The sequence below is a fragment of the Artibeus jamaicensis genome, unplaced genomic scaffold (assembly GCF_021234435.1).
Source record: "Artibeus jamaicensis isolate MK-2021 breed Jamaican fruit bat unplaced genomic scaffold, CSHL_Jam_final contig_332, whole genome shotgun sequence".
Classification (NCBI taxonomy): domain Eukaryota; kingdom Metazoa; phylum Chordata; class Mammalia; order Chiroptera; family Phyllostomidae; genus Artibeus; species Artibeus jamaicensis.
In genome coordinates this window covers 16,830,934-16,852,431 of record NW_026521788.1, presented here as the reverse complement: position 1 = coordinate 16,852,431, position 21,498 = coordinate 16,830,934, and positions in this window count along the sequence as shown.

The window sequence follows — 21,498 nt, the reverse complement described above, 5'->3', positions numbered from 1 at the left end:
AATGCAAATCAAAACCACAGTGAGGTACACTACCTTACACCTGTTAGAATGGTTATTGTCAGCAAGACAAGAAATAAAAAGTGCTACAGAAGGTATGGGAAAAAGGTATCATCCTAACGATTTAAACTTTCAGAAGAAGGCATTGATTCGCTTAACCTGGGTCAGGTGCCTACCATCTATGCCCCACCCTTTATGGTCATAGGTGAGGTTCCATGATCTATAAGCCCCACAAGAATGGCACAGAGTGAAGGAGGGGCAATTCCCCCAAAACATGGATGCTGGACAGAAAAATAAGTGATGTATTTAACATTCAAAGAGCAGAAAAAGTAGACTCATACTTTATTTTGCACCACTACTTCTATCCCTTTTAGTTAGTTCTTCACATTTCTTGTGCACAGGACTGAAACATTCTGAATAGCTAGCTAGGCTTTCTTCAACCACTGGGTCAGGTCCCTCTACCAAGAAACTGGCATTGTTGATCAATGTCTCCCAAGAAAGAATAATTTAGTCTAATTATCAATTAAGCTGATTCATTCTTAACAGCCACTGAAAACACAAATGACAGAAATTTAAAGGCAATGTGAGCAGGAAGAGGGAGAATTTAAAGACGAATGTAACAAATCAATTCTTCCCGACCTCCAAATGACCCAAGTAAAAGAATTTAGTTAAGCCTCAGCCCTTTCCCCATTCTCTGGTCTATTGGCCATAGTTTTTTTTTTTAGTAATTCTTAAGTTCTTTTGATAATCATCAATTTCTGTAAAAGCAGAGTGGAGTCTGTTTTATGATAACATTTTTTGATCACAGACTAAGATTGTATCCCTGCCTCTGGGCAATTGCCTTCAACCTAAAAATATTTTTCTTTCAGACACAGTTTTCTAAAGTATTTGTCATCAATACACTTTATTTTAATAAGCAGAGTGCAACACGAAACTTAGATTATTGAACTATTTTTATTTTTATTTTTGAACCTATTTTTAAAAATCTCTTTTTGATTGGTAGTTACAGAGCAGTCAGTATGTAAAGTACAGCATAAGGAATATAGTCGATAATGCTGTAATAACTATGTATGATACCAGGTGGGTACTGGAAATATAAAGGGGAGCACTTTTTGAAGTATACTATTGTCTAACCACTATGCTAGAGACCTGAAATAAAACAATATTGAATGTAAACTCTAATTAAAAATAAAATTTTAATTATAAAATAAATAAAATTAGAAACAAAAAAAATTAAGTAGAAATTTTGCTTTAAAATCTTTTCTCAGCTAAGTTCTCAATTGGGTTTAATTATTTGTTTCTTTGTTGTAGTGAGTCAATCAATTTTACTGGAAAGAATTTCCAACCAAAACTTAAAACTGTAATAGCCATTAGTAGTAGAAACATACAAACAGCCGTTAGGCATCTGCAGTTCCTGAGACTGGGTAATAAATAAATGTCAGGGAACGGCTGGGTTAAAATTCCAAGCCAAATAAGGTAACTGACCAAGGCCCGCCAGATAAGACCCCCAGCTCCCAACCACCAATTAGAGACTTTCGCCGTTTTTTTAACTTAGCAACCTGGCTAATAGCTAACTGCCACATCTGCTTCTGTAACCCCGCATTCGCTTGCTCTGCCCTATAAGAACCCCGTAGTCTGTGAGCCACGGGCGACTCTCATCTGCAGCCCTTTTGGGCACCGTGTCTCTGGACACCCCGAGAGTTCGCCCCTGCGCAGGTAAAGCTTGGCCACCAAATTTATAATTAGACTATTATTTTGTAATCAATAAAATTAGAGATCTTTGAAACCTATCTTCATCTCCGAGAGCGTGCATTGACTCATCTGTTGCCTACAACAAAAACTATATTTGTATTTACAAAATATGGCTTTTTAGTCACCTGTAGTTTGGGATGAAAGTTTTACATGATCTTTACTTATTTATACATTTTGTTATATAGAAAACAGAAATTCAAGTAAAAAAATCAAATTACTTGAAAATGGACAAAAATGGGAACAATTAACATGTCTTCTAATCACTTCTTCAAAAGGAAACATTTGATTCAACATTCAAACTGCATAGAAAATATCAGGCAGAATGTTGAGGACCGCTCTGCCTGGTTCTAGGAATTGTGATTCTATGCCCTGTGGCTAAGGAGGAGTCAGCAACCTCTGGAATGTGAGCCAAAGGAGACAAAGCCTGTCTCTGGTAGCAAATGCTGCCTCAGTTTCCTCCCTGCCCCCAAAGCATGGTTGGAAGTCCTTGACAAGTAAGACCCCTCAGAGGAGGGGCAACCTAGGCCAGACATGATCACTTGGGAGGCCATCATGGAAGGACTCGGGGGGGCTGCAACAAAGAGAGATCAATGGACTCTCACCCCCCGACTCCCCCACCCCCAGCTTTGACATAGCTTGAGTCCCCATGTCCTCTGGGAGAAGCACTTCCTGGCTCTAATCCCCTTAAACCTGAATACCTGATGGGGAGGGGTGCAGCTCCTTGCCTTGCCAGAGCATGTCCTGGGGGAAAATCTGGCATCACAAAGACTTCCTGATAAACCTGTGAAATCTGCTCTGCTGAGAATGCTTTCATTCATATGTTAAGGTTCAAGCAGGAAACCCTAAAACTCTGTTCCTGACTGACTCAGACTAAGCCCTCAGATTTCTTTGATCTTTGCTGCTCTGTATTTCTGTGTATTACAACCCAGTAAAAACCCTTGGAGGGGAAGGGGCTCAACACCTTTTGCCCCTGAGAAACTGACCACTGCTCAAGGTCTTTTTCCTCTGGGAAACTGGCCCCCTCTCCTCCGCTAGAAAATACAAAGGGATTTAGGAGCTCAATCAGTAACTAGGGTCAAAGACAAAGTGTTAGGACAAAAGATCCTCCTAACACCCTTCTATACAATGGTTTGAGAAGTTTTGTGTTAGAAACTTAGGACAGAAATATATGTGTGTATATATGTATATATGTTTGTATATATGGATATACAAATATATTTGTGTATATGTATATATGTATACATATATGTGTATATATATACACATAATATATGTATATATACATATATACATATAAATATGTATATATGTATACACACACAAATATATATACACACGCACATATATACACACACACTCCATATATATCATCATTTCACACAAGTCCAATTATAAACAATTATAAAGAATGCTGGCTGTGTTATTTATTTCTTCTCCCCCGATTTTTTCCCCCTCAAAAACAAGGGACTGTGCTTTTTTTTAAAGGGGGTTCTATGGAGAAAACACTCATCTTATCCCCACATAGCCGTGAAGGATGAGAAAGCGGCTGTCTGCACACCCACCCACCACCATTTACTCAAATGTTAGGAGAAGGAGAAGAAAATATAAAATAGAAATAAAACCTCTGCCCAACTCCAAACATCACTGATAAGGCCTTAAGCACACAGAAATCGACTGAGTGGTATCTGATGACAACATCTGTCAGATGCATTCACCTTTGAAAGAGGGATAAAGAGAATTGTTTTTTAACATACTACAGAAATTGTACTGAGTCAGTCTTAAATAGCAAAATCTCAGAGTAAGAAGACAGATCATTTATATTCAAGGAGACAGAATTGGTGAATTAGAACTAAAGGAGTACAGCTCTCCTGGGTATGCATTTTAATTTGGTCTACAGTCTAGGCCATTATTATGTTGAACAATTATAAAATGAACCCTTACATAGAAAGTGGTCATCTATGACGGGTTTCCTGTAGACCAGGGGTGTCAAACTCATTTTCACTGGGGACCACATCAGCCTCACAGTTGCCTTCAAAGGGCCAAATGTAAAGTTCCTTGCCCCTGGTTAAGGAGTAGTTACATTTATACAATCCTAAAATTACATTCAGCCCTTTGAAGGTAACCACAAGACTTATGTGGCGCCCAGTGAAAATGAGTTTGACATCCCTGCTGTAAACTAAGTGTCTATTAATAATAATCTTCCGCTTCATCCTAAGGCTGTCCTAATAGCATAACAAATTAAAGACAGAGGGTTTTGGTACTTAGCAAACATGTGACTTTGGCAATTGTGAAATTCACAATTACAGATAATAGCTGTGTCTGCCAATAGGGGGAGTGCAAGAAATTACTTATAAAAGAGCTTCAGAAATGAGAATGTATGGAAGAATTCTAAAAGGAGTAGGCTTACTAATTAGGATCTGGAATAAAATGCACCATAAAGTGAAATTATTCATGGTAGGACTTACGTTGGTTCAATTACATGGGCCCCAATGCCCAGAAAGAGCATCAGTTTCCTGGAAAGTGGCAGGTGGGTGGGGGCACAACAAATCCACTTAATGTGTCTATGATCATTTATTTAACCCTTCATTTGTACTCTCCATTTTTCTGTTTGGAAGTTTTTGTGTGTACTTTTGTTTTTTGTATGTGTGTTTTGCTAGTACTTACAATGCTTGGATGTTTCTCCAAAACAAGAATTTCAATGGACAAGTAGGTTATTCATATTTTTCTAATAGTTCTTGTTTTGTAAATCCTAGAGGTCTTTGGCCCATAACCTCCATGCATTATAATGTCAGATTAACTTTTGCAGATCTTGATAAATACCTTTCACTACCCCAATTGTCTGTCACTTTAAGTAATACTCCCACAATAATTTATCCTAATTCATCAAGTATAGTTCCCTTTCCCTGGGGATACACTCAAATGTCTAATTTCTCCCAAAATAAACATTCTCCCTCTCCCGCTACAAGATTATAGACCCATCTATTTTCAAGAAAGTCTTCTCAAATTCTATACAAGCTTTCTTCCAATAAACAATAGGACTTTGGTCTCCTTTAAAATAATTTTTTAATTTTTCAGTTTTAGCTAACATGCATTATATTAGTTTCAGGTGTACAATATACTGACTAGACATTTATAGGACTTAAGAATTAATCACCCCAATAAATCTAGTACCCATCTGACACCATAAATATTATTGACCATATCCTCTTTTTTTTTTTTCTTTATTTTTCGAGAGAGGGGAAGGGAAGGAGAAAGAGTGGGAGAGAAACATCAATATGTGGTTGCCTCTCATGTGTCCCCTGCTGGGAACTGGCCTGCAACCCAGGCATGTGCCCTGACTGGGAATCGAACCGCGATACTCTGGTTCGCAGGCCCGCGCTCAATCCACTCAGCTACGCCAGCCAGGGCCATATCCTCTATCTTATATTTATATCCCCATGACTATTTTGTAACTACCAATTTGTAATTCTTAATTCTTCCTCTTTTTCACCCATCCCCCCAACCTCCCTCCCTTCTGGCAAGCATCAAAACGTTCTCTATATCTGTGAGTTTGATTGTGTTTTTTTTGTTGGCTAATTTTGTTTTCGGGCTTCCGCATATAAGTGAAATCATATGGCATTTTTTCCTTCTGTGTCTGACTTATTTCACTCAGCATAATACCCTCTAGGTCAGCAGGCTCCAACATTTTTGGCACCAGGGACTAGTTCAGGGAAGACAATTTTTCCACACAAGGAGGGGGAGGAGAAGGAGTTGAACTGAGGCAAGCATGGGGGTGGACAGGAGGTGGAGCTCAGGCTCTCACCTGCCACTCACCACCTGCTAAGGATGAGTAGGGTGAGGCAGAGTAGACGGAGCTCAATACCTGTTTCTAACAGGCCATGGACAAACACTGGTCCACAGCCAGGGGTTGGGGATTTCTGCTCTAGGCCCATCTATAATGTTTCAGATAGCAAGAATTTTTTTTTTATGGCTGAGTCACACTGCATTATACGAGGTCTGTCCAGAAAAAGTCCAGCCATTATTAATATAACAAGAATGCTTTAGGTGACATCTATGTAACCTGGCAGTCAAGAGTGGACTGGAATGTGCATGGTGAACAATGACAACCTCACAGTACTAGTCAGTGGGAGTGTTGGACACCATTGGGTGAGCATGCGTACTGTGTGGCAGTCACATTCAAAATGAACTGAGCACGACTTCTGGTCAGGATGGCAGTGTAGGCAGATGTGGCTTGCCTGTTTGCACCATATCACCACATCAAAATTACAACTAAAATATATAAGAAGCCTCACTCAGAACCGTCAGTCAAGTTGACTAGGAGTCTGACAACTACGGAATTAAAGAAACCACATCCATCCAGACTGGTAAGAAGGGTGCAGATGTGAAACAGACTGGTCCCTCACCCACATGTAGTGGATAAAAATCAAGGATATCTCAGGAGCAAGGAGTCCTGCCTCCACACTAGGACCCCCAGCTCAGGGTTCCAGCCACCAGCAAGATAAGTCCTTACAACTTCTGGCTGCAAAAATAAGTGGGGATTGAGTCAGTCGAAGAAACTTTTAGAGCCCCAAGTAGTTCCTCTTAAAGAACCAACACACATGGACTCACTTACTCAGGCTTACTTCCACTGATCTCCAGCACAAAGGTAGCAGCTTGAAAGGCACCAGTGGTATACGGAGAGAAACTGAAGGGTCTGGCATCAAGGTGAGCAGAGGCCATTGTCCTTTTTATATACCCTTGCCCCACCAAGCTGGCAAGCTGGTGCCATATCTGAGACTCCATCAACCTACCTAACACTGTTCAATCCACCATGGAGATCCACAGAGGCTCTACCCCACCCGACTTACAGGCCCACCCAAGCTGCTTTTCGGAAAGGGCTGCTCTTGGCTCATGGTTCACAACTTCCTAAATTTTATCAAACAAGCAACAGATGGCCTCACTGAGCCCCAGAATCAGCACTAGCAGCAGCCAGCCTAGATTCACAGCTTGGCTTCGCCTTGGAATCTCCAAGCCCAGCACAAGTAGCAGCCATCTTCAGATTGCTTTATAGCTCAGTGTCCCCAGGCAAAACACAGGTAGGGGCTGACCTTGGCCTGCACTACCCAGGAAAGCCCAAGGCCTGACAACCTAATGGACAACTACAAACAACATCAGAGAACCACCACGCTGCCCCTGCACAGCTGATCCTCCATGGAGGACTGAGTTAAAGGTAAGTGTTCACAGCCAGTCCTTGCAGCTGACTGGCCTCAGTAAATCCTTCCCATTGATCTGCCAATAGCAACCAAGGCTCAACCACAAGAGGAGGATAAACTCAGCCCACACGAAATACAAACCTCAAGTACTCAGCTTTAGTGAAAGGGAAGGGTGCCACTAGACCCTATAGAATAGCTACTACATTAGGCCACACTACCAAGACCCAGAGTCAAAGCAGCTCTACCTAATACATATTAAAAACACAGAGAAATTGCCAAAATGAGGAGATAAAGAACCACAGTTCAAATAAAGAACAAATCAAAACTCCAGAAAAAGAGCTAAACAAAACAGATATAACCAATCTATCAGATGCAGAGTTGAAAACACCAGTGATCAGGATACTCAAAAAACTTGTCAAGCCCCAGTACTGTGGATTGAATGCTAGCCTGCGAACCAAAGGGTTGCCAGTTCAATTCCCAGTCAGGGCACATGCCTGGATTTCTGGCCAGGTGCCTGGTGGAGGGTGCACCTAGGCAACCACACATTGGTGTTTCTTTCTCTTTCTTCCTCCCTTCCCCTCTCTATAAAAATAAATAAAATCTTTATTTAAAAAACCTCATTGAGTAGGGCAAAATTAAAAATATCCAGGAAGAAATGAAAGTTAAATTAAGTGAAATAAAGAAAAATCTACAGGGAGCCAATAGTTGAGGGAACAAAGCTGGGATTCAAATCAATGAATTGGAACATAAGGAAGAAAAGCATTCGACCAGAACAGCAAGAAGAAAAACAAATTTAAAATAACAGATAGTGTAAGAAGCCTCTGGAATATCTCCAAATGAAACAACATCCAAATCATAAGGGTGCCAGAAGGAGAAGTGGAAGAGCAAGAAATTGAAAGCTTATTTGAACACTTATAGCCAAAATGGAGGTGTAGGTAGATACGCTTTGCTTCCTTGCATAACCAAAAGAAGGACAAAAACAAAGTTCAAAACAAAAAGCAACCAGAACTGCCAGAAAAATCAAACTGTGTGGAAGTCCAACAACCAAGGAGTTAAGGAAACATTCATCCAGACTGATACAAGGGATGGAAACAGGCAGCCAGGGCAGAGAGGACAAAGTGACAGACCGGGAGGGCAAGGTGGTGACCGGCAAACTGGGAGGTCCCATATTTGCATGTGGATAAGGCAAAAGGAACAACTGGGGAGAGAGACAGACAACATAATACAGGGTTCCAGCACAGGAAACTAAAGCCTCAAAACCTCTGGCTGTAAAAACCTGTGGGGGTTGTGGCAGTGGGAGAAATTCCTGCCATCACAGGAGAGTTTGTTGGAGAGACCCACAGGGTCCTAGAATATACACAAGCCCGTGCACCCAGGAATCAGCACCAGAAGGGCCTAATTTGCTTGTGGGTAGCAGGGAAAGTGACTGAAAGCTGGCCAAGAGTGGCCAAGAGCTGAGCAAGTGGCATTGTTCACTCTCAGGCTCCTTTCCCACATACAGGGCCACAATGCAGCAAAGTGGGTTGTCCCTGCCCCATCAAATACCTAAGGCACCACCATTGACAATGTAACAGGCATGCTGAGATAAAGAAACATGGCACAAATGAAAGAACAGATCAAAACTCCAGAAAAAGAACTAAACAACAAGGAAATAGCCAACCTATCCGATGCAGAGTTCAAAACACTGCCAATCAGGATGCTCACAGAAATGACAGAGTATGGATGCAAAATAGAGGAAGAAGTGAAGGCTATGCAAAGTGAAATAAAAATATGTAGGGAACCAACAGTGAAGGGAAAGAAACCGGGACTCCAATAAATGATTTGGAACAGAAGGAATAAATAAGCATTCAACCAGAACAGAAAGAAGAAACAAGAATTTTAAAAAATGAGCAGAGGCTTAGGAACCAGTGGCACAACTTTAAATGTTCCAACATCCAACTCACAGCAGTGTCAGAAGGAGAACAAGAGCAAGAAATTGAGAACGTATTTGGAAAAAATGAAGGAAAACTCCCCCAATCTGGTGAAGGAAATAGACTTCCAGGAAGTCCAAGGAAAATCAGAGAATTCCAAAGAAATGAACCCAAGGAAGAACACACCAAGACACATCATAATTAAATTACCCAAGATTAAAGATAAGGAGAGAATCTTACAAGTGGCCAGGAAAAAGGAGACAGTTACCTACAAAGGAGTTCCCATAAGACTATCAGCTGTTTTCTGAAGAGACCTTGCAGGCAAGAAGGGGCTGGAAACAAGTATTCCAAGTCATGAAGGTCAAGGACCTACATCCAACATTACTCTATCCAGCAAAGCTATCATTTAGGATGCAAGAGCAGATAAAGCGCTTCCCAGATAAAGTCAAGTTAAAGGAGTTCATTATTTCCAAGCCCTTATTATATGACACGTTAAAGGGTCTTACCTAAGAAAAAGAAGATAAAAACTATAAAATTACAACAAACTCACAATTATCAACAATCGAACCTGAAAAAAAAACAATCAAACTAGAACAGGAACAGAATCACAGAAATAGAGATCACATGGAGGGTAATCAGCAGAGAGGGGGAAGGGGAAGCATGGGAGGAAAGGTAGAAGCATAAATGGTAAGTACAAAATAGACCAGAGAAGAGGGGAGTTAAGAATAGAATAGAAAATGGCTTCCACCAAGATAGAGGCATAGGTGGAGATACCGTGCTTTCTCACACAACCAAGTTTAGAGACAACAAGATATTAGCAACATAAAACACAGCCAGAACACAGAAAATTGAACTTTTTGGAAGTCTGATAACAACGAATTCTTTAGCCTGACCAGTAAGAGGGGCGAAGCCAGCAGCTAGTGGAGCAGGGCTGCACAGGAAAACTCGGTCAGATGGACTCAGGTGCGTGGATCCCAGACATGGGGTTGCAACAGGTGGACCCAAGTGAACAACCCAGTGAGCAACCGGTGGACCCAGCAATGGCACAGGGCTGTGGGTTGACTGTGGTCACGCATTCGTGCGCAGACAGACCGGTAGGGGAGTGAGCAGTGAGATGGGACCAAGCAGGCCCCAGCAGCAGGAGGCAGCAAAGGGGGCCGCTATTCCCTGCTCTGACCCCGCCCCCACATACAGCATCACAAACAACGGACCAGGGCGGCCCCGCCCTGGTGAACACCTAAGGCTCCATTCCTCATACTTAATGGGTGCAAACAGACCAAAAATGGCTCAAGAAGATCTCAAAACCCCAGAGCTCATAACTCTAAGCAACCAAGAAATAGCAAAACTTTCAGATGCACAGTTCAAAACACTGGTGATCAGGATGCTCACAGAACTGGTTGATTTTAGTCACAAATTAGAGGAACATATGAAGGCTAAACGAATTGAAATGAAGGGAATTGCACAGGAAACCAATAGTGATGGAAAGGAAACTGGGACTCAGATCAAGGAAGTGGTCCAGAAGGAAGAAAAAAAATTACCAAACAGGAGAATATGAAGAAACAAGATTAAAAAAAAAAATGAGAAGAGACTTAGGAACCTCCAGGACATCTTTAAATGCTCCAACATCCGAATTATAGGGGTACCAGAGGGGGAAAGGAAGAGCCACCAGTGGAAAACTTATTTGAACAAATAATAAAGGAGAATTTCCCCAATCTGCCAAAGGAAATAGACTTCCAGGAAATCCAGGAAGCTCAGAGAGTCAAAGAAGTTGGACCCAAGAAGGAACACACCAAGGCACATCATCATTACATTAGCCAAGATTAAAATTAAGGAGAGAATCCTAGAAGCAGCAAGACATAAGGGGACAGTCACCTACAAAGGAGTTCCCATCAGACTGTCAGTGGATTTCTCAAAAGAGACCCTACAGGCAAGAAGGGGCTGGAAAGAGGTATTCCAAGTCATGAAATCCAAAGACCTACAACCAAGATTACTCTAGCCAGCAAAACTTTCATTTAGAATGGAAAGACAGATAAAGTGCTTCTCAGATAAGATCAAATTCAAGGAATTCATCATCATCAAGCCCTTATTATATGAACTGTTAAAGGGACTTACCTAAGAAAAAGAAGATAAAAAAGATGAACAGTGAAAGGACAGCAAACTCACAGTTATTAACAACCACTCCTAAAACAAAAGCAAACTAGGAGGAGAGCTAGGATCAGGATGGGAAACATAGAAATGAAGATTTCATGAAGGATTAGCAACAGGGGAGTAGGAGGAGGAGAAGGGGGGAGAAGGTACAGAAAATAAGTAGCATAGATGGTAGGTAGAAAATAGATAGGGGGAGGGGAAGAATAGTAGGGGAGATATAGAATCTAAAGAACTTGAGACACGTGGTCATAAACTAAAGGGGGGAATGGTGGGGGTGTATGCAGGGTGGAGGGGAATGAAGGGAATAGAACAACTGTAATGGCATAATCAATAAAATAAAATAAAATATTTTTAATTAAAAAAAAGAATAGTATAGGAAATGGAGAAGCCAAGAACTTAGATGTATGACCCATGGACATGAACTAAGGGGGGGCAGTGAATGAAAGTGGAAGGGAGGGTGCAGGGTGGATGAGAATAAAGAGGAGAAAAAAATGGAACAACTAATAGCATAATCAATAAAATATACTTTAAAAACAGAAAAACTTATTTGAAAAAAAACAATGAAAGAAAACTTCCCTAATTTGGCGAAGGAAATAGATATACAAGTCCAGGAAGCACAGAGAGTCCCAAACAAATTGGACACAAAGAGAACCACACCAAGGCACACCATAATTAAAATGCCAACAGTTAAAGATAAAGAGAGAATCTTAAAAGCAGCAAGAGAAATGCAGAGAGTTGCTTATCAAGGAGTTCCCATAAGATTATCAGCTGATTTCTCAAGAGAAACTTTGCAAGCAAGAAGGAACTGGCAAGAAGTGTTCAAAGTGATGAAAAACAAGTACCGAAAACCTAGATTACTCTATCCAGCAAAGCTATCATTTAGAACGGAAAGGCAGACAAAGTGCTTTCCAGATAAGGTCAAATTCAAGAAGTTCATCATCACCAAGCCATTATTACATGAAATGTTAAAGGGACTTATTTTAAGAAAAAGATCAAAACAACGAATATTAAAATGGCAACAAATTCACAACTATCAACAACTGAATCAAAAAAAAAAAAAAGTGAACAACCAGACAGGAACAGGATCACAGTAGATATGGAGATTTGGAGGGTTACTGTTACATTCCGCTCTCACAAGCAAGAAGGGTCGGAGACGGTCGGGCAGTCAAAGATGTTTTATTGGCCAAAGTTTTACCTGCGCAGGGGCGAACTCTCGGGGTGTCCGGAGACACGGTGCCAAAATGGCTGCAAATGAGAGTCTCGCCTAACGCTTACAGCCTAGGGTTCTTATAGAAGCGGGCAAGCAAGCGGGTTTCCAGAAGCAAAGGTGGCAGTTAGCGATATCGAGCTCAGGTGTGAAGCACTTAACAACAACTCCTGACACATGGAAGCCCTCTGTACGTTTTGACCAATTCCTAACTCTCTGGAACACCTGCCTGGGGGTGGGTGCGGTTTCTACTCAGGCTTGAGTGAGCAAACAGCTTAGCACAAACAACTTATTTCCTCCTTGACTCTAACATTTCTCCCTTTCCTTTGGCAATAGGTCAAACCCTTGACTCATTTTCCTATGACTAGTGCTCTCTAAATGTTGACCCTGGTTGCCCAGGGGCTCTGGATGGTCAGCCCCTGTTGGTTCCTCTGGGGGGGGTGCCTCTGGTCTGCTGGGAGCCTTAGGGGGACTTATGAGAGGCTGGGATGGCCTTGGCGGCAAGCCATTTCCAAACCCTTTCATGATTGGCCCTTCTATTTGAGGAATCTGTCTAATGGTGAAGAGGACTCCTGGGTTCCACCTTGAGGTATACAGACGTAGTCCCCAGGTGCGTCCCTTATCCCATCCTGGTCCGCTGGGGTTCAGGATTGTCACTGTGACGGGGTTGCACCTATCTTGGGCACAGCGGGGGTTCCCCTTCCTTACTGGCGGGTTGGACTTGTCTCTTGTGAGGCTAATGAATGGGTCTTTCCTTGCCTTCGGTGTCCACGAGGGGGTGCGACAATTGTCTCGCAGCCCCATTCTCTGCAATAGAAGTCTCCAGCCCCCCCACAAGTTTCCTGTAGATATGTTTCATAATTCCCTGTTCTATGTGGACACGCGTAGAGGTCTGTGGGGAACAGATCTCGGTTTAAATATTATTACAATTTGATCCCCCTTCTCCCGCAGCCCCTCGTAAGGTTTGAGCTTTGTTTGGGTCATCAGAATGGAGTCCATTCCCATCACAAAGTCTATGTCCAAACCATTGGGAGAGATCGGCCTGGAGGGTCACCTTGCCACTGCTTCCCGTGTTGTTTGTGGCAATTACTTCACCGTCAGAGAATCTGACCAGGACCCATTGACGGGCGAGCCCCTTCGTGAGTGTGACCCAACAGGCGAGCCACACCCCTGTGAGCGGGAGAAAGTGAGATTTAGGGGCTCGCCTGGGTCTTGCTGGACTCTCCATCTTTGAGATCCTTCTTCTGGCGCTTGGGCTGCCTTGGTGTTGGATAGATGGATCCAATATGGTTTTTCTGCTACCCGAATAGCTGTGGGGGTGCTTAACAGTACCTGGAAAGGTCCGATCCACCGAGGCTCTAGGCTTCCTCTCCTGTGGTTAAGGATCCATACCCACTGCCCAGGCTCCAGTGACTCTGGTGTCTTCTCTCCCCACTCTTGGCGGCCTTGGCGCTGGGCCTGTCGAAAGGCACGCACTTCGTTCCGAATCTTCTGCAGCGCTTGCAAGGGCCTAAGGAAGTTGTGGTTAGACATTTCTATTTCCTCTTTAGTTAATTTAGGAACCAGAGGTATGGGTTGCCCAAATAGTATTTCAAAGGGTGCCCATGTCTTAATATAGGGGTACATCTCACATGGAAGAGGGCAAAAGGGAGTAGCTCCACCCAATTCTCGCCGGTCTCCTCTTTTAGTTTTATTAAGGTTTCTTTAAGTGTCCTATTTATTCTCTCTACTTGCCCTGAACTCTGTGGTCTGTAAATGCAATGGAGTTTCCAATCAATCCCTAGCCTAGCTGCTAATTCTTGTGAAACCTTGGAAACAGATGCAGGTCCGTTATCAGACCCTATGGCTAGGGGTATCCCATACCTAGGTATAATCTCTCTCATTAGAATTTTAAAGACTATGGAGGCAGTTTCTCCTCTCGTGGGGAAAGCCTCTACCCACCCAGAGTAAGTATCTACTAAAACTAGCAAATACTTGTACCTTGATTTCCCTCTAGGCATTTTGGAGAAGTCAGCCTCCCAAAGTTCACCTGGGGCTCCTCCTCGATACCCCATGAAGCAGGGCAGCCTCCTGTTCTGGGCATTCACTTTGGCACAGGCCTTACATCGTGAGGAGATTGAGTGAATTATGTCCCTTAGGTGTAGTCCAAGGTAGTATTTTCTGATTAGCTGTTCTAACTTATTTTGTCCTAAGTGGGTGCTGGTGTGGATGTCTTGAGTTATTTCTCTTAATACTTCTTGAGGTAAATATATTCTAGCGTCAGGGAGTACTATCCACCCATCTTTATTTTTCTTCTCTCTTAGCTTAATTCCTTCTTGTTCTTCTTCTGTAGAGTACTTGGGGTTTGAAGGCAGCCCTGGCTGGGGTATTAGGGAGAGTAGGTTGTCCCCTCGGCCTGTAGCAGCCTCCCTGGCGGCGGTGTCGGCCAAGTTATTTCCTCTTATAATTGGGGAGTCTCCTTTCTGGTGGCCCCTGCAGTGTATGATAGCAACTTTCTTGGGTAGCCATACGGCCTCTAGGAGGGTGAGGATTTCCTCACGGTTCTTAATGTCCTTTCCCCCTGCGGTTAGGAGGCCTCTTTCTTCGTAGATGGCTCCATGGATATGGGCAGTGGCAAATGCATAGCGGCTGTCAGTATAAATATTGGCGACTCTCCCTTCAGAGATTCATAGGGCTTGGGTTAGCCCTATCAATTCTGCCTTCTGTGCAGATGTTCCTTTGGGCAGTGCCTTCTGCCACAGCACCTCATCCTCTGTGGTCACTGCTGCTCCTGCAAATCGCTGTCCATCTTTTATAAAACTGCTCCCATCAGTAAAGAGGGTCAGGTTTGCCCCTTCATAGGCCTGGTCCCACAAGTCTGGGCGGGCCCCGGTCACTGTCAAGAACCTGAGTGCAGTTATAGACAATCTCAGCATCTGGTATTGGTAGTAGGGTAGCTGGGTTCAAGGCAGTGGTCTTGAGAAACTGCACTGCTGGAGGGTTTAACAGCTGTGCCTGATACTGTGTCAGCCGCGCATTAGATAACCACCTGTCTGGGGGCGACTGTAGGACTTGTTCTATATAGTGTTCACCAATGACTTGTATATCCTGTCCCAGAGTTAGCTTGCTCGCTTCTTTGACTAGCAGCGACTTGGCTGCAATGGCCCTCGAGCAGGCAGGCCACCCAGATGCAAAGGGGTCGAGTCTCTTTGATAAATAGGCCACGGGCCTTTTCCATAGACCCAGGGTCTGACTTAAAACACCTAGGGCTATACTTTCTTTTTCTGCTACAAACAGTTGGAAAGGCTTGGTCAAGTCTGGCAAGGCTAGGGCTGGGGCAGCTACTAAAGCCTCTTTTAAGGTCTGAAAGGCTTGTCTCTCTTTTTCGGTCCATATGAATGAGTCCTCCTTGCCCCTGGTTAGTTCATGCAAGGGCCTTGCTATCTCTGCAAAACCTAATATCCACAGCCTGCAGTATCCTACAGCCCCTAGAAATTCATGCACCTGCCTTTTGGTGGTCGGCTCTGGAATCTGTAGAACCGCTTGAATCCGTTGGCTGGGCAGAGTTCTCAGCCCCCCCCTGCAGGTTATACCCTGGGTAACTTACAGTTTGGGTCACGATTTGAGCTTTCTTGGCTGAGACTCGGTATCCCATCCTCTCAAGGTCTCACAGCAGGTCGAGGGTGGCCATTTCACACTCCTGTTCTTGAGCTGCTATTAGGATGTCATCTACATACTGGAGGAGAACTATGGTGGGGTGAGATTTCCGAAACCCCTGGAGGTCTTTGCTGAGGGCCTCATTAAAAATCATAGGTGAGTTTTTATACCCCTGAGGCAATCTAGTCCATGTGAACTGCCCTACTAGTCTGTTTTCGGGGTCGTTCCATTCAAAGGCAAAAATCTCCTGACTCTGTGAGGCCAGGGGTATACAAAAGAAGGCATCTTTCGAATCCAAAACAGAATAATAGGTATGAGTTGGGGGCAACGAGCTCAACAAGGTATACGGATTGGGCACGGTGGGGTGTATCGTCTCAACTCGGGCATTTACCTCTCGCAAGTCCTGCACCGGGCGGTAGTCCTGGGTCCCAGGCTTCTGGACAGGTAACAAAGGGGTGTTCCATGCGGATTGACACTCTCTTAGAACGCCTGTCTCTAGCAGGCGCCGCAAGTGTCTCACAATCCCCTGCCTGGTCCGCGCTGGGACGGGGTATTGCCTGATTCTGACTGGGCTTGCTGGGCTGGACAGCTGGACCAGTACTGGTGGCTGGTGAATGGCCAGTCCAGGCGGGTTAGTCTCTGCCCACACCCCCGGGACCTGCATTTGCAATGCTTCTGAGACTCCCGCTTCCTCTCGGTCTCCATCTTGGAGTGCAGCCGGCAGGTACTCCTCGGAGAGGGGGACCGTTACCTCCACATTGGCTCCTGCCTCGGGATCTTCCTGTTGTCTGAAGGTTATCGTAGCTTGGGGTTTCTGCAACAGGTCCCTTCCGAGCAGCGGGTATGGACAGTCTGGGATAACTAAGAAAGAGTGAGTGATAGTGCCTCGACCCAAGTCAGCGATCCTGGCAGTTGTCCAGGGGTAAGTTTCAGCCTTGCCCGTTGCCCCTACACTTTTTGTGGTCGCCTTCTGGACTTGCCCCCGGGGTTGTTTTAAGACAGAAAAGGTGGCTCCCGTGTCGACTAGGAAGTTCACTGGCTCGCCCTCGACAGTTAGGGTGACCATGGGCTCCTGGGAGCCAACAAGTATGGGGCCCTGGCCCCGTCAATCGAAGGTTTGGAGGAGGACTTCTGGGCCACGTTCTGGGCCTTTGTTCCCACCTCTCCGTTTAGGGCAGTCTTGCCTCCAGTGGCCTTTCTCCCTGCAGTGTGAACACTGGTCCTTTGTTCCCACCCCTCAATGTAGGGCAGTCTCGCCTCCAGTGGCCTTTCTCCCTGCAGTATGAACACTGGTCCTTTGTTCCCACCCCTCAATGTAGGGCAGTCTCGCCTCCAGTGGCCTTTCTCCCTGCAGTATGAACACTGGTCCTTTGTTCCCACCTCTCCGTTTAGGGCAGTCTCGCCTCCAGTGGCCTTTCTCCCTGCAGTGTGAACACTGGTCCTTCCCAAGTCGGGGCCTCTGCTTCCCCTGCTGCTGTTTCTCGTTTCCTCTTCCTTTCTGAGGTGCTTTCTGTGCCGCGAGCAGAATTTTGGCGACTTCTTTTGCTCTCCCTACCTCTGGGTCATCCCTGTTTACATATACTTTCTGTGCTATTTCTAGGAGCTTGCTTCTATTTTCTCCCTCAAACCCTTCAAGCTTCTGTAATTTCTTTCTAATGTCTGAGGCTGCTTGGGTTACACAAACTATGTTAATTAGTCTTCTGTTCTCGGGCGCCTCGGGATCTAATGGGGTGTATACCCTGTATGCCTCCATCAGCCGTTCTAGGAAGGCTCCGGGCGATTCGTCCCGCCCTTGAATAATCTCACTTACTTTACTAAAATTTGTGGGCTTTCTTGCTGCTGCCTTAAGTCCCCTCAGTAGAGCCTGGCGATATTGGAGGAGTGCTTCCCTTCTGCCGCTCGAGTTCGGATCCCAGTTTGGAGGCTGGGAGGGTAGGACTTCCTCTAATTCTTTCCTCCCCCCTGCAGTCGTCCCCTCTTCCCCATAAGGGCTTTTGCTGCTTCCCTCATAATTCTCTCTCCTCTGGGGTAAACGGGGTTTGCAGAATTTGCTGGCAGTCATCCCAAGTGGGCTGGTGGGTCCTGAAGATAGTTTCTAAAAGGGAAATCAATCCCTGAGGCTTTTCTGAGAAAGGGGGGTTCTGGCGCTTCCAATTGTATAAATCACTAGTAGAGAAGGGTACATAAATCAGGCGTGGGGGCGGCGCATCCGGCGCGTGGGGGCCTCTCGCGGTGGTGAAATGGCCGCCCCGCCTGAGGAGGTAGAATGGCGGCTGCATCCGCTCCGCCTGGGAGGCCTGTGCCCCCCACCGTACTGAGTGCCGCCACGAGTATGGGGCGGGCTCTGAAATCTTTTTCCCTCCTCGGAAGAGTCTGGCTGAGGTTGGATTAGGTATGGGGGCGGCGCTAGGGCTGGATCCAGAAGATCCTCAGGCTGACCGGGCAGGACAGGGTATAACCTGGGTCTAGCCGGGGTTGCAGTGCGAGACCCCCCGCATTTGGATTTCCCTTCACAAGTTCCTTTTTCAGTCCTTCCTGCTCTGTAGTTACACAGATAGCTCTCCGCCCTCTTTTGTTAGTCTGCATGCACTTCCGAATATACCCGGGGCTCAGTGGCTATGTCCACCCAGACATCAATGTAAACAAATTGGTCCGTGTAATAGCCATTAGCAGTAGAAACATACAAACAGCCGTTAGGCATCTGCAGTTCCTGAGACTGGGTAATAAATAAACGTCAGGGAACGGCTGGGTTAAAAATTCCTAGCCAAATAAGGTAACTGACCAAGGCCCGCCAGAAGAGACCCCCCAGCTCTCACCCACCAATTAGAGACTTTCGCCGTTTTTTTAACTTAGCAACCTGGCTAATAGCTAACTGCCACATCTGCTTCTGTAACCCCGCATTCGCTTGCTCTGCCCTATAAAAACCCCCGTAGTCTGTGAGCCACGCGCGACTTCCATCTGTAGCTTTGAGAAGCTAATATGACTCCGATCACATCTGGGAAGCTCGCCCCTACGCAGGTAAAGCTTGGCCACCAAATTTATAATTGGACTATTATTTTGTAATCAATAAAACTAGAAATCTTTGAAACCTATTTTCGTCTCCGAGAGCGTGTATTGACTCATCTGTCGCCTACAACAGTCCGGATGGGGCACCCGGTGCACAGTGGCGCGGACAGCAAACAAGAGGGGAAGATCCAAGGTTCCCGCGGTGGGCCAGCCCACATCGAAGGGGGGCCACTCAATTCGGCTGAGGGTCCGGAGGCACTCCGGTCCGGCGGGGGTCCCCCATATCCGCTGGCGCGCCTCTGAAAGTCAGAGAAGTTGTTTAACAGGCAATCAAGGGGTGACCCGGGCACGGATCCGCTCTGGCCCATCCCGGCGCGCCGGACGACCCAGGGAATTTCGGAGGCAAGGAAGGTTATAATCAGGACTAGCAGTAAACTCACGAACAGACACAACCTCTTCTCACACACAGGCGAACCGCGGTTCTCAGGCCTACGTCTGGCGCAGCGCAGCGCAAAAAGGGAACTGACACTCCTTGACCTAGTCACGGAGTGGAACTGAAAACTAAGTGACCTAGTCACTCCTCCCGAGGGCGTCCCCTCTTCTGGGAGCCCCTGGGTGGACTGCCCGCAACGTCTTACCTACCACCTCAGGGTTAAGCAGTCTAGACTTCCAAAACCAAAAGAGGATCCTCGTTACTTACGTTTGCTCGAGCAGCCCGTCCAGTCCTCGCCGAAAAAAATCTCGCTGGGGCCTCCAAGTGTTACATTCCGCTCTCACAAGCAAGAAGGGTCGGAGACGGTCGGGCAGTCAAAGATGTTTTATTGGCCAAAGTTTCAAAGTTTTACCTGCGCAGGGGCGAACTCTCGGGGTGTCCGGAGACTCGGTGCCAAAATGGCTGCAAATGAGAGTCTCGCCTAACGCTTACAGCCTGGGGTTCTTATAGAAGCGGGCAAGCAAGCGGGTTTCCAGAAGCAAAGGTGGCAGTTAGCGATATCCAGCTCAGGTGTGAAGCACTTAACAACAACTCCTGACACATGGAAGCCCTCTATAGGTTCTGACCAATTCCTAACTCTCTGGAACACCTGCCTGGGGGTGGGTGCGGTTTCTACTCAGGCTTGAGTGAGCAAACAGCTTAGCACAAACAACTTATTTCCTCCTCGACTCTAACAGTTATCAGCTGGGAGGAGAAGGAGGGAGAATGGGGGAAAAGGTGCAGGGTTCAAGAAGCATAAATGGTAGGTACAAAATAGACAGAGGGATGTTAAGAACAGTATAGGAAATAGAAAGGCCAAATAACCTACATGTACCACCCATGGACATGAACTAAGGGGGAGGTTGCTGGAGGGAAGGGGGTACTGGGTGGAGGGGGGCAAAGGGGGAAAATTGGGACAATTGTGATAACATAATCAATAAAATATATATTTTTAAAAAATAAATATTTTCCACCTCTGTGGTGACAGAGGTGAAGTTGTTACACATTCTGGAGTCAGAGAAAAATGCTGCAGTGAATTCGGGTAAATTGGGGTATACATATATATCAGTATTATTCACTATTACTTTCAAAAGCACTTCAACACTTTGAAAAATAACCTATTTCATAATTTCACAGCTAATTGGCTCTCTGTGTGTTGCACCTTACCTGGGGAAATCTATCCCTTTACATATGTTATGAGTTAAAGTATCAGACTTTATTCCATAAAGTAACTTTTTTAAAGTTGACGATGGATTCTTCAAAGAAAACTTCCTTGTCATATTTTTTCACTTGATTTCTACATACATTACAAAAATGTTTATTGAATCTAAGGAAACTAGATTCTTGTTTCAAAGCTAGTTATTCTATGGATACTACCAACCTAGTGTGTCTTCATTACCTGTAATTAGTTGCACTGTAAACTCAAGTCTGTTTAGTTCTAATTAGCTTCATAAATGAAACAGTCCATTGTTACAGGTTGTATTGTTAGACTAATAAAGAACACCTGGAATGGATAATTAGCTCTTCCAACATCATTAACTTGGATTACAAGCTGTTGTTAGTAATTATTTCACCCCTTTCAATGGAGAATCCTGAGATCATAACAGACTCGACAAAATGTAAAATAACATAATGTACTTTTTGTTTTACTTGTTGCAATACCTTCTCCAACCGGGTGTGTGTGTCTCTGTGTGAGCATGGGTGTGTGTGTAAGTGCAAATATGTAGTCACACAACATACACATGTTTGTCCACATATTTACATATCCATGTAACATATAATTATATGTGCAAACACACACATTCTACATACTTTATTTACTCCAGCCACTATCTTTATGGAAACCAAACTGGAACAGAAAGCAGAAGTTTACTTGCACATTTAATAAAGAGTTATTTAGAAATAGCCTAAACCAAGTAAGAGGGGTTTTTCCCATAACCTTGTGAAGAACAGAATTTTTTCCTTTCTGAGAATGACCTTCCTTGGAGACACAGACTTGCTTTCTGGGTAAATTTTGGCCACTAGAAATCCATGGAGGGAAAGCTTACATTATAATGTTAAGTGGAAAGTGCAGGGTACAAAACTACATCAATAGCACAAGCCCAGCTATATAAACATGTTGAAAAAATGAGAAAGAAATGTGCCAAAATGATAACAGTGCTTGTTTCTGGGTGGGTT